At 37.6% G+C, this 11,245-nt stretch overlaps 1 pseudogene; it reads left to right on the forward strand.

Moving 5' to 3' along the window:
- Positions 1 to 255: 255 nt before the first annotated feature.
- On the forward strand, positions 256 to 694 carry LOC105100267 (small ribosomal subunit protein eS24-like; annotated as a pseudogene).
- The last annotated feature ends 10,551 nt before the right edge of the window (positions 695 to 11,245 follow it).

The following is an 11,245-nucleotide window of genomic DNA, read 5'->3' on the forward strand; positions in this document are numbered from 1 at the left end:
GGCCTGCTGACATGGTTTTGTTTTGTGGAGGAGGGACGGACAATGATTTTTAAAATTCAATTCTCAACATTTACACTTGGGAGTTTTTTTGGTTTTTGGTTTTTTTTTTAAATTCTCAGTTTGTTACTTTCTTTAAAAAATAAAAAGATCTTGGACACCAATGCCACCAGGGGTCCCTCTGTGAGCACTGATATGATTGGCTGGTGTGAAGTAGCCCTCTTTTCCTCCCTGGCTGCTTTAAGATCAGCTGCCATCATGAATGACACAGTAACTATCTGGACTAGGAAGTTCATGACTGGCTACTTCAGCGGAAACAAATGATCATTGATGTCCTTCACCTTGGGAAGTCAACAGTACCCAAGACAGAAATTCAGGAAAAACTAGCCAAAATGTACAAGACCACAGATGTCATCTTTGTATTCAGATTCAGAACTCATTTTGGTGGTGTCAAGACAAATGGCTTTGGCATGATTCATGATTCCTTGGATTACGTGAAGAAAAATGAACCCAAACATAGGCTTACAAGACATGGCCTATACGAGAAGAAAAAGACCTGAAGGAAACAGCAAAAGGAACAGAAGAACAGGATGAAGAAAGTCGGGAGGACTGCAAAGGCCAATGTTGGTGCTGGCAAAAAGAAGTGAGCTGGAGATTGGACAACAGAAGCAGTAAAGATTCTGCAGTGACTGTGTCAGTGGTACAGACTGTACAGATTTTTCACAAGAGGATTAATAAACTAAAAACTTTAAAAAAATAAAAAGATCTTGTAACATAGCCTGCTCTCATCTGTTGACTTAGATTTGATCTGTTCCATTTATTTCAATATGAGTAGGCACTCGACTTGACTTTGCTACCTGTGGCTCAGGCTTCAATCTATAAGGAAATGATTTTATTCATCTTAATAATGCCCATGTTTTAGCAGGAACTGTCTTTTTATATATTAGGTTTTTTGTTGTTATTGTAGTGGTCATTATTGTTGTTTTCAAAGATTCTACTAGATGAAAGAGTTTTGCTGCTAAAACAAAACAAAGAGACTACCATGATTCCCACATTTGACTGTTAAGCAGAAACATCTGGGAAACTCTAAAATATAAAGATATTCAATCATGGATTATTGCAAACATTGTTACTTTATGATATGTATTTATATTTCAAAATAGGGGTAAAATTCTCATTCCCCCTTCTGGAGATGGGACAGGACTATCTAGGCATTCATGTGGAATGGCATTTAGTCCAGGGAGCAGATCAAGTTGTACCTCCTCAAAGAGTGATTCACAGTGGGATGATCCAGCGAGCAGGTCTGAACCAGGTCTTTTGTTTGTGGGGAGGGCGTGGAAAAGAGCATTAAACTGGGAAGACCAAAGAGCAGTACCAAGTCAAGGGAGGCAGCAGTGGATCAAGAATAAGAAATGAAGCCAAGAGGACAAAAGACTGAAAGCAAGGGGTCAGGACAAAGCAGGAGGCTCTATGATAATTACCACAAAAAGCTTTGGTGTTTCTTTCTTTTTCTTTTTTTCTTAATCCGTGGATACATAAGACATGATAATACAGTGGCAATAAATCTTTAGGAACTCTGCCAAATAAAGGACAGCTTTCAAAATTTATCATAAACACTATCCACATGATATGATTGATTTCTGGCAATCCAGCTCTTCCAGGTAGAGAAAATCCCACTGATTACTTTCAATTATTTTGTTCCTTCTTTTGAAATGGCCTAGTACTTCAATGCATTAGGCAAGGGGTGAGCAGACTCAGTTTTACGAGAAATGGACAAATATTGAGACCAGGTGATAGGAAGGTTTCTTCTGGCATCAGCCTGATAGATTTAAATGAGAGACAATAAATACTTTAACATTTGTGCACATCTAGTTGAAAGGAATTATATTCACATGCAGATCATATATTTGGCTCATTTTATAAACACACGTTTTATGCCATGCATTCAAGAAATGTGAAATCATGCCAAGTTTTATATAGCCCACATCATTTTACACATTTGGGAAGGTTAATAGCAAAGATTCCAGGCAACTGATTTAGGTGCTTTTTTAAATTTGGAGATTCTACAGCTGATTATAGATTTAGAGGAAGTTGGAAAGCCTCAACAAATTTCTTCTTTTCTTTAGTTACCAGAGAAGGATAGAGAAAAAAATTTCTAAGCAGGAAAGAGTGGTTTTGCTAGTTTCCACAATTCCTTTTTACCACTATCTTCCTTCAGGCAAAAGTTAGCCTGTATTTTCAAGTGTCTTGGTATAAACATGCCTGTATTAAAACATTCTCCTTGTTTATAATTTTATGATTTATCTATATATCTTTATTTTTGGCTACCATGACTTTTTACAGCTTTCTAATTTATATAGCCATTTGTTTAGGCTGTCAAAACATTTTTAATTTTAATTACTGTGTATCATGCCTGAGGGTGTAAAACTGTCAGATAAATCTGAGACTCTGCATAAACATGTGGAGAACTGCATGTGTTATCACTCAACAATTGCTAGTGGGCAGTAAGTAAATGCCTTTCTAGGGGGTTGGTTGGTTGGCTTCTTTTTCTCCTCCATGGAGGGCACAAGATGATGTCAGGCTGGGTACTGGATGCTTTGTCACACACCACATGCTGATGACCTTGGCACAAAAAGGGCAAGAGTGTGTGATGGACAAGTCACAGCCTGGGCAGCCTGCAGATGGCTGATGGGAGAGCACTTAATGTGTAAGCCTGTCAGATTGGGCAACTGGATAGTCAATCTGGCACTCAGTTATTTTTTCAATAATAATTAGGGAAGAGGAGTCAGATTTCTCAAAAAGTAGGATAGTATATTTGGTTGACAAAATGTGATCAGGGATTGGGCTTTTTCTTTTTCATAAAGTCTCAGCAGCATAGATATATGTATGTATATACATATCCATCCATCATCCAGCCATCCACCTACCTATTATAAATCTAAAATTCTTGCATTTGAGGTCAGGAGATGTGAACTTGAACTTGAGTGATGTCACTTACCCACTATGGTAATCTTGAACAAATTTAACTGTAGGCTTACATTGCAGTCAGCTGGAAGGCTTTTAGAGGTAATCTAGACCTTTAACCAATACAACATGTAAATCTACAATGAGAAATAGATCTGGACTCTGTGTGTATTTGCCCTATGGAAATGTACTATAATTACAGTTTGGCTATGATTTTTCATGTCAATGCCCAGGGAAGGCTGCCTCCACCCTCTTCCTACTTTCTATAGCCCCAGCCCTTGATTTCAAGAACCAGAGAGAAGATAGGGCAGGGAGAATGAGAATATTCTCTTCCACAATCTGTTTTTTTCTGATCTTTTCCACCTTTTATCTTTGACATGCCCAAAGTACATTAATAAGACAATATGCCTCACAAAGCATGTCAACTAATTAAGTTGTTACTATTTGTGGTACTGAGTTTTCCAAAGGAGTCTGTGTTTCTAGTCTGTGATCTCAACCAGGTGGAGGCATTTGTAATATGGAGATAAATTGATTATTGGTGTGGAATCTTTCAGACAAGAAGCCATAGTAGAAAATAAAGAATCTTATACTTTTAAGTGTTAAAGCTTGGTAACTTACAGAATATGTATTGACTGCAAAAGTCACGTGAATTCAAAAAAATTCCCCTCATGTACATTTAGCTCTTTGATGGAAATGTGCTTACTTTAACTAAAGAAAGATTTTTAAAAAATATCTTAGACAGAGAATACAGACTTGTGGTTGCCAGAGGGGTGGAGGGTGGGAAGGGATAGACTGGGATTTCAAAATTGTAGAATAGATAAACAAGATTACACAGTATAGCACAGGGAAATATACACAAAATGTTATGATAACTCAGAAAAAAATGTGACAATGAGTGTGTATATGTCCATGAATGACTGAAAAATTGTGAACACTGGAATTTGACACAACATTGTAAAATGATTATAAATCAATAAAAAATGTTAAAAAAAAAAAGACTATCAAACAAGGCAAACTGTAATTCATACTGAAAAAAAAAGTATCTTAGCATCTTTGAAATAATAAAGCACTGCTGAACTAGCCCATCAGGACTCAGTTCTTCTTCCTTGAAAAACTGATGCCTTTCCCCTCTTAATTTTCCAATATAAAACATTTCTCTTTTCCACCCTGAGATTTAAGAGTTCTTTGTTGGAGTGATTTGCTTCCTTAAGAAAATGTCATTCACTCGAGGTTTATTAAGGGTATCTGGTAAGTGTTAAACACTATGTGTTAAACACTGAGCAAAGGGGGTAGTTTTAAGGGGGAGTAAAACAGATACTAAACACGAAGTTAGAAATGGGCTGTATTTCAGATAGGATGATTGTTGACAGTCATTCATCTCTAGTAATTACATAGACGGGAGTGTAGATTATGTATCATTTAAACAAAGGTTTTTTTTTTTTCTTTGCTCAATAACAAGCACATACTAAGAGCTAAATATGACTCTGAGTTAATAAATAGATGAATGCAGAATCAGTATTTTTCTTTATTTCTCTTTCTGTCTTTTGACTGTTAATTTTGAAATTTATATCAAGAAATAAACTTAAGAAAAATGTAACACTCATAATGCTATTGTTATTCAATTAAAATTTGCCTTAATTATGAAGAGACAAAAATGAAAATGAAATAAATATGGTTGTTATTTGATTATTTGCATCAGCACAGGAGATAAAAGAACTACATATCCATGTTTACAGCAGCACTACTCGTAACAGCCGATGGATAGAAGCAATCTAAATGTCCATTGGTGGATGAATGAATAAACAAAATGTGGTATATTCACACAATGGAATATTATTCAGCCTTAAAAAGGAAGGGAATTCTATTATAAGTTACAATATAGCTAGGCCTTGAGAACATTATGCTAAGTGAAATAAATCAGTCACACAAAAAAGACAAATACTGTACGATTCCAGTTATATGAGGTAGTATCTGCAGTAGTCAAATTCACAGGAACAGAAAATAGGATGGCGGCTGCCAGGAGTGGAGGGAATGGGGGAAAGGGAAGTTGTATAATGGGTATAGAGATTCAGATACAACAAATGAAAAAGTTCTGAAAATCTGTTTCAAAACAATGAGAATATACTTAAAACTACTGAACTGTACACTTAAAAATGATTAAGATGGTAAATTTTATGTCATGTAAGGGGGTTGGGGAAGGTAACTAATACTGAGTAAGTGCTGACTGACTGTCTTCCAGGCACGTTTCCTGGATTATGTCACTTAATCCGCTCTATACCATCACTGGGGAGGTAAAGAAACACAGGTTAATTAAATAGTTTTCCAGGCTATAATATTCAGAAGCTGAGGACCTGAAATATGAATTCAAATATTTGTCTATTTTACTTTAAATAATCTCTTTAGTAAAGTATAGATAGAAATGCCATAGATACCAAGTAGAGACCAGTAATACTTAAAATAACAACAAAATAATAGTAATGCATTAGTTTTGTGTTATTGTAGTCCATGTGTGGTTTTTTTTTTCTGATGGCTTTATACACAACCTATTTAATCGTCAAAACTTACAAGAATTTTAATTAACTATGGGTTTTATTAACCCCATTTCACAGATGAGGGTTTCAAAGTTGAATTAAGTAAACTGCTCAAGGTCAAGCAGTCAGTAAGAGGCAGAAATTTGAATCCAGGTAGTCTGACCCTAGTGTCCATGCTCTCAAGTTACTTGACAAGGAGTATCTGGGGGAGTGGCTAAGATGGCAGAGTAGGAAGACCCTGAGCTTATCTTCTCCCACAGATATACCAAAATTACAATGATTTACACAGCAACCCTTGATGAGAAAAGCCAGAAAGCTAGTAGAAAAGATCTTCTTCAACTGAAGATATCAAGAAGGAGCCACTGAAATGGGTAGGAGGGGCGGAGATACCGTAAAGTCAAGACCCATATCCCAGTTGGGCGATCCACAAATGGGAGGATAATTACAATTGCATAAGTTCTCCCCAAGGAGGAGTAGCTGGAGCCCTACACTGGATTCCCCAGCCCAGGAGTCCTGTAGGAAGATGAGCTCCCAGAACGTTTGGCTTTGAAAGCCAGTGGGGCTTACTTTCAGGAGACAGAGGGTTGTCGGAAATACTCTGCTCTCACATGCTCTGAGACCCAGGGCAGAAGCAGTAATTTGAAAGGAACCTAGGTCAGACCTACCTGCTAATCTTGGAGAGCCTCCCAGAGAGGCAGGAAGCAACTGGAGCTCACCCTGGGGACACAGGTACTGGCAGCAGCCATTTTTCAGAGCTTGTTCTACCATGAGGACACTAGTGCTGGCAACTGCCATTTTGGAATCCTCCCTCTAGCTTATCAGCCCCGGGACCTGGACCACCCACCAGCCTCTTTGCACCAGTACTGGGACACCTCATGCCAAGCAACTAGCCAGGCAGAGACACAGCCCCATCCAACAGCATGTTGGCTGCTTAAGATCCCCTAAACCCAAAGTCACCCTAGGAACCAGCCCTATCTACCAGAGGGCACAGGACCTGGCCCTGAATACCAGTGCTCTGGCACTAGCTCTGGGACCCATATGGCCCTACAGCCAAAGGCACTGGGCCCTAGCTCTGCCCACTAGTGGGCCGACACATCAACTCTGGGATCCTCAGGACCTTACAGCCAGAGACTCCAGAATCTGGATCTACCCACCAGAGAGCTGGCACTAGCCCCAGAACCCAGCCTCACTCTTGGTCCTGCTCACCAGGAGGGAAGACACAAGCTCCAGGACCACCACAGCCCTGCAGCCTGATGTGTCAGGACCCAGCCTACCCACCAGCAGGCCAGCACTAGCTCTGGGAAATGTGGGCCCTGGCCTGCCTGCTAGTAGGCCAATACCAGGTCTAGGACAACTTGGCCCCTCATCCAGCCATGCTAGGATGCAACCTCATTGACAGCATGCCAACACTAGTTTTGGGACACCCCAGATTCCACAACCAGAGTGTCAGGAACTGACCCTGCTAACTAGTGGGCTGACATCAGCCCAGGGAATTCCAGGGCTCTGCAACCAGAGACCCCTGGATTTGGCTCTGCCCAACAGTGAGCCAGCTATAGCCCTGGGAAGCCCCAGGCCCTGGCACTGCCTAACAGCTGGCTGATACTAGCTCCGAGACACTTTGGACCCCTCATCCAACTATCCTGGAATCCAGCCTCATGCACCAGTGCATCAATATCAGCTTTGGGGCATCCTGGACCCTGCAGCCAATCATTTCAAGAATCCCTATCAGCAGATCTGGGATCCTAGCCCCACAACTATCCACCCCAGAACTCATCTCTGCCCACCAGTGGCCCAGTACTAACCCTGGGACTCTGTAGCCAGCTACCTCATGACCAAGCCCCACTCACCAGTGGCTGGCAGCCTCTCCACAAGGTAGCGCCTGACAACCAACTGAACCAGGAGCCAGTCACGCTTACTACACTACTCACGGTAATCAGCCCACCACAACTGAAGGACCCATGCAGCCCACAGAGGAGGACTTTACTAGAGTATACAACTTGGGTAACCATAAGAGGTGCAATGCTGGAACAGATAAAACATCTCCTACAAAAGGCCACTTCTCTAAGGTTCAGAAACATTACCAACCTATTAAATATTTAAAAATAAAAACAGCAAATTTGGCAAAATGAGGCAGCAGAGGAAAATGTTCAAATGAAGGGAAAAGATAAAATCCCAAAAGAACAAAGTGAAGTGAAGATAGGCAATCTACTCAGGAAATATGTCAAGATAAAGGTAATAAAGACATTAACAGAACTCAGAAGACTGGATAAAGAATGAGAAGTAAGAAGTCTTTAACAAAGAGAAAATGTAAAGAAGAACCAAACAGAGATGAAGAACACAATAAATGAGATGAAAACTACATTAGAAGGAATCAACAGTAGATGAGATGATACAGAGGAACAGATCAGTAAGCTGGAATACAGAGTAGTGGAAATTACTGATGCTGAACAGAAAAAAGAAAAAAGAATGAAAAAAAATGAGGACAGTTTAAGAGACCTCTACGATAACATCAAACATACTAGTATTCTTATTACAGGGGTCCCAGAGAGAAAGGAGCTGAGAACATATTTGAAGATATAATAGCTGAAAAATTCTTTAACCTGGGAAAGGAAAGAGACATCTAGGTCCAGGAAGCACAGAGAGTACCAAACAGGACCAATCCAAAGAGGATTACACTAAGACCCACTGTAAGTAAAATGGCAAAAATTAAAGATTAAGAGAGAATATTAAAAGCAGCAAGGGAAAGAAACAAGTTACACACAAGGGAACTCTCATAGGGCTATCAGCTCACTTTTCAGCACAAACTTTGCAGGTCAAAAGAGAGTGCTGTGATATTTAAACTATGAAAGGAAAAAATATACAACCAAGAATACTTTACCTGGCAAAGCCTTCATTCAGATTTGATGGAGAGATCAAAAGTATTACAGACAAGAAAAAGCTAGAAGAGTTCAGCACCACCAAAATAGCTTTATAAGAAATCTTAAATGGACTTCTCTAAGTGAAAAAGAAAAGGTCACAACTAGAAACATGAAAAGAAAAAAGCTCATCAGTAAAGGCAAATATACAGTAAAGGTAGTAAACTAACCATGTGTAAAGCTAGTAGGAAGGTTAAAAGACAAAAATAGTAAAATAATCTATATCAGCAATAAATAGTTAAGGGGTACACAGAACAAAAAGATGTAAAGTATGATGCCAAAAAATGTAAACATGCGGGGAGTAAAAATATAGGGCTGTTAAAATGCTTCTAAATTTAAGACATCAGCAACTTGAATTAATCACTATATATATAGGTTGCTATATATAAACCTCACAGTAATCACAAACCAAAAATCTGTAATAGATACACACGAAGAAAAGAGAAAGGAATCCAAATACAACACTAGAGACAGTCATCAAACCACAAGGGAAGACAACAAAAGAAGGAACTAAGAAAAAAAAAAACCTATAAAACCATTAACAAAATGGCAATAGGTACATACCTATCAGTAATTACTTTAAACATAAATGTCATAAATACTTCAATCAAAAGACATAGAGTGGCTAAATGGAAACAAAAACAAGACCCCTACATATGCTGCCTTTGAAAGATTAACTTTAGATCTAAAGACACACACAGAATGAAAGTGAGAGGATGGAAAAAAGGTACTCCACTAAAATGGAAATCAAAAGAAAGCCAGAGTAGCAATACTTATATTAGACAAAAATAGACTTTAAAGTAGAGACTGTTATAAGAGACAAAGAAGGATACTACATAATGACCAAGGGATCAATCCAAGAAGAAGATATAACAATTGTAAATATATATGCACCCAACACAGGAGCACATAAATATATAAAACAATTATTAAGACACAAAGGAAGAAATTGACAGTAATACAATAATAGTAGGGGACTCTGACTCCCGACTTACATCAATAGACATCTACAGAAAGAAAATCAGTAAGAAAGTACTGGCCTTAAAAAACACATTAGACAAAATGGACTTAAAAGATATCTAGAGAACATTCCATCCAAAAGTGGCAGAATACACATTCTTTTCAAGTGTACATGGAACATTCCCCATGATAGATCATATACTAGGTCACAAACCTAGTCTCAGTAAATTTAAGAAAGTTGAAATCACATCAAGCATCTTCTCTGGCCACAACATTATGAGATGAGAAACCAACTATAAGAAAAAAAACTGCAAAACCTACAAACACTTGGAGGCTAAACAATATGCTACTAAACAAATAATATATCACTGAATAAATTGAGAAGAAATTTAAAAATACCTGGAAACACAACTTTCTAAAACCTATGGGATATAGCAAAAGGAGTTTTAAGAGGGAAGCTTATACAAAGTATACAAGCCTACTTAAGGAAATGAGAAAAATCTCAACAATATCAACTTACACCTAAAGTAAACAGAAAAAGAAGGACAAACAAAGCACAAAGTTAGTAGAAAGAAAGAAATCATAAAAATTAGAGCAGACATAAATGAAATAGAGACTAAAACAAAATAGAAAAGATCAAGGAAACTAAGAGCTGATTCTTTGAAAAGATAAAAAAATTGATAAACAGTCAGACTCATCGAGAGAGAGAGAGAGAAGACCTAGATCAATAAAATAAAAAATGAAAAAGAAGTTACAACTGACACCACAGAAATACAGAGGATCATATGATCTTACTATGAACAACTACACACCATAAAATGGACAAACTAGAAGAAATGGGCAAATTCCTAGAAATGTACAATCTCCCAAGACTGAACCAGGAAGAAAGAGAAAATATGAACAGACCAATTACCAGCACTAAAACTGAATCAGTAATTTAAAAAAAACTCCCAACAAAAGAAGTCCAGGACCAGAAGTCTTCACAGACAAATTTTACCAAACAATTAAAGAAGAGTTAACATTTATTCTTCGCAAACTACTCCAAAAAATTATAGAGGAAGGAATGCTTCCTAATTCATTCTATGAGGCCAGCAGCAGTTTGATACCAAAACCAGACAAAGATATCACATACGCACACAAAAATTACAAGTCAATATCACTGATGAACACAGACACAAAAATCTTCAACAAAATATTAGCAAATCGAATTGAACAATATATTAAAAGGATCATACAAAATGATCAAGTGGAATTTATCCTAGGGATGCAAGGGTGGTTCAACATCTGCAAATCAATGTGATACACCACATTAACAAATTTAAGAATAAAAACCACATGATCATCTTAATAGGTACAGAAAAAGCTTTTGACAAAATTTGATATTCATTTATGATAAAACTTCACTAGAAAGTAGGTACAGAGGGACCATACCTCAACATAATAAAGGCCATGTATGATAAGTCCATAGCTAACAACATACTCAACAGTGAAAAGTTGAAAGTATTTCTTCTAACATCAAGAACAAGATAAGGATGCCAACTCTCATCACTTTTATTCAACAAAGTATGGAAGTCCTAGCCACAGCAACCAGACAATAAAAAGGCATAAAAAGGAATCCAAATTGGAAAGGAAGACTAAAACTGTCATTGTTTGTAGATTACATGATACTACACACAGAAAATCCTAAAGATGCCACCAAAAACTACTAAAGCTCAGCAATAAATTCAGGAAAGTTGCAGGATACAAATACAGAAATCTGTTGCATTTCTATACATTAAGAACAAATTATCAGAAATAAAATTAAGAAAACAATCTTATTTACAACTGCATAAAAAGAATAAAATACCTGGGAATAAATCTAACTAAAAGACTTGTATT

The sequence above is a fragment of the Camelus dromedarius genome, chromosome 10 (assembly GCF_036321535.1).
Source record: "Camelus dromedarius isolate mCamDro1 chromosome 10, mCamDro1.pat, whole genome shotgun sequence".
In the NCBI taxonomy this organism is placed as follows: domain Eukaryota; kingdom Metazoa; phylum Chordata; class Mammalia; order Artiodactyla; family Camelidae; genus Camelus; species Camelus dromedarius.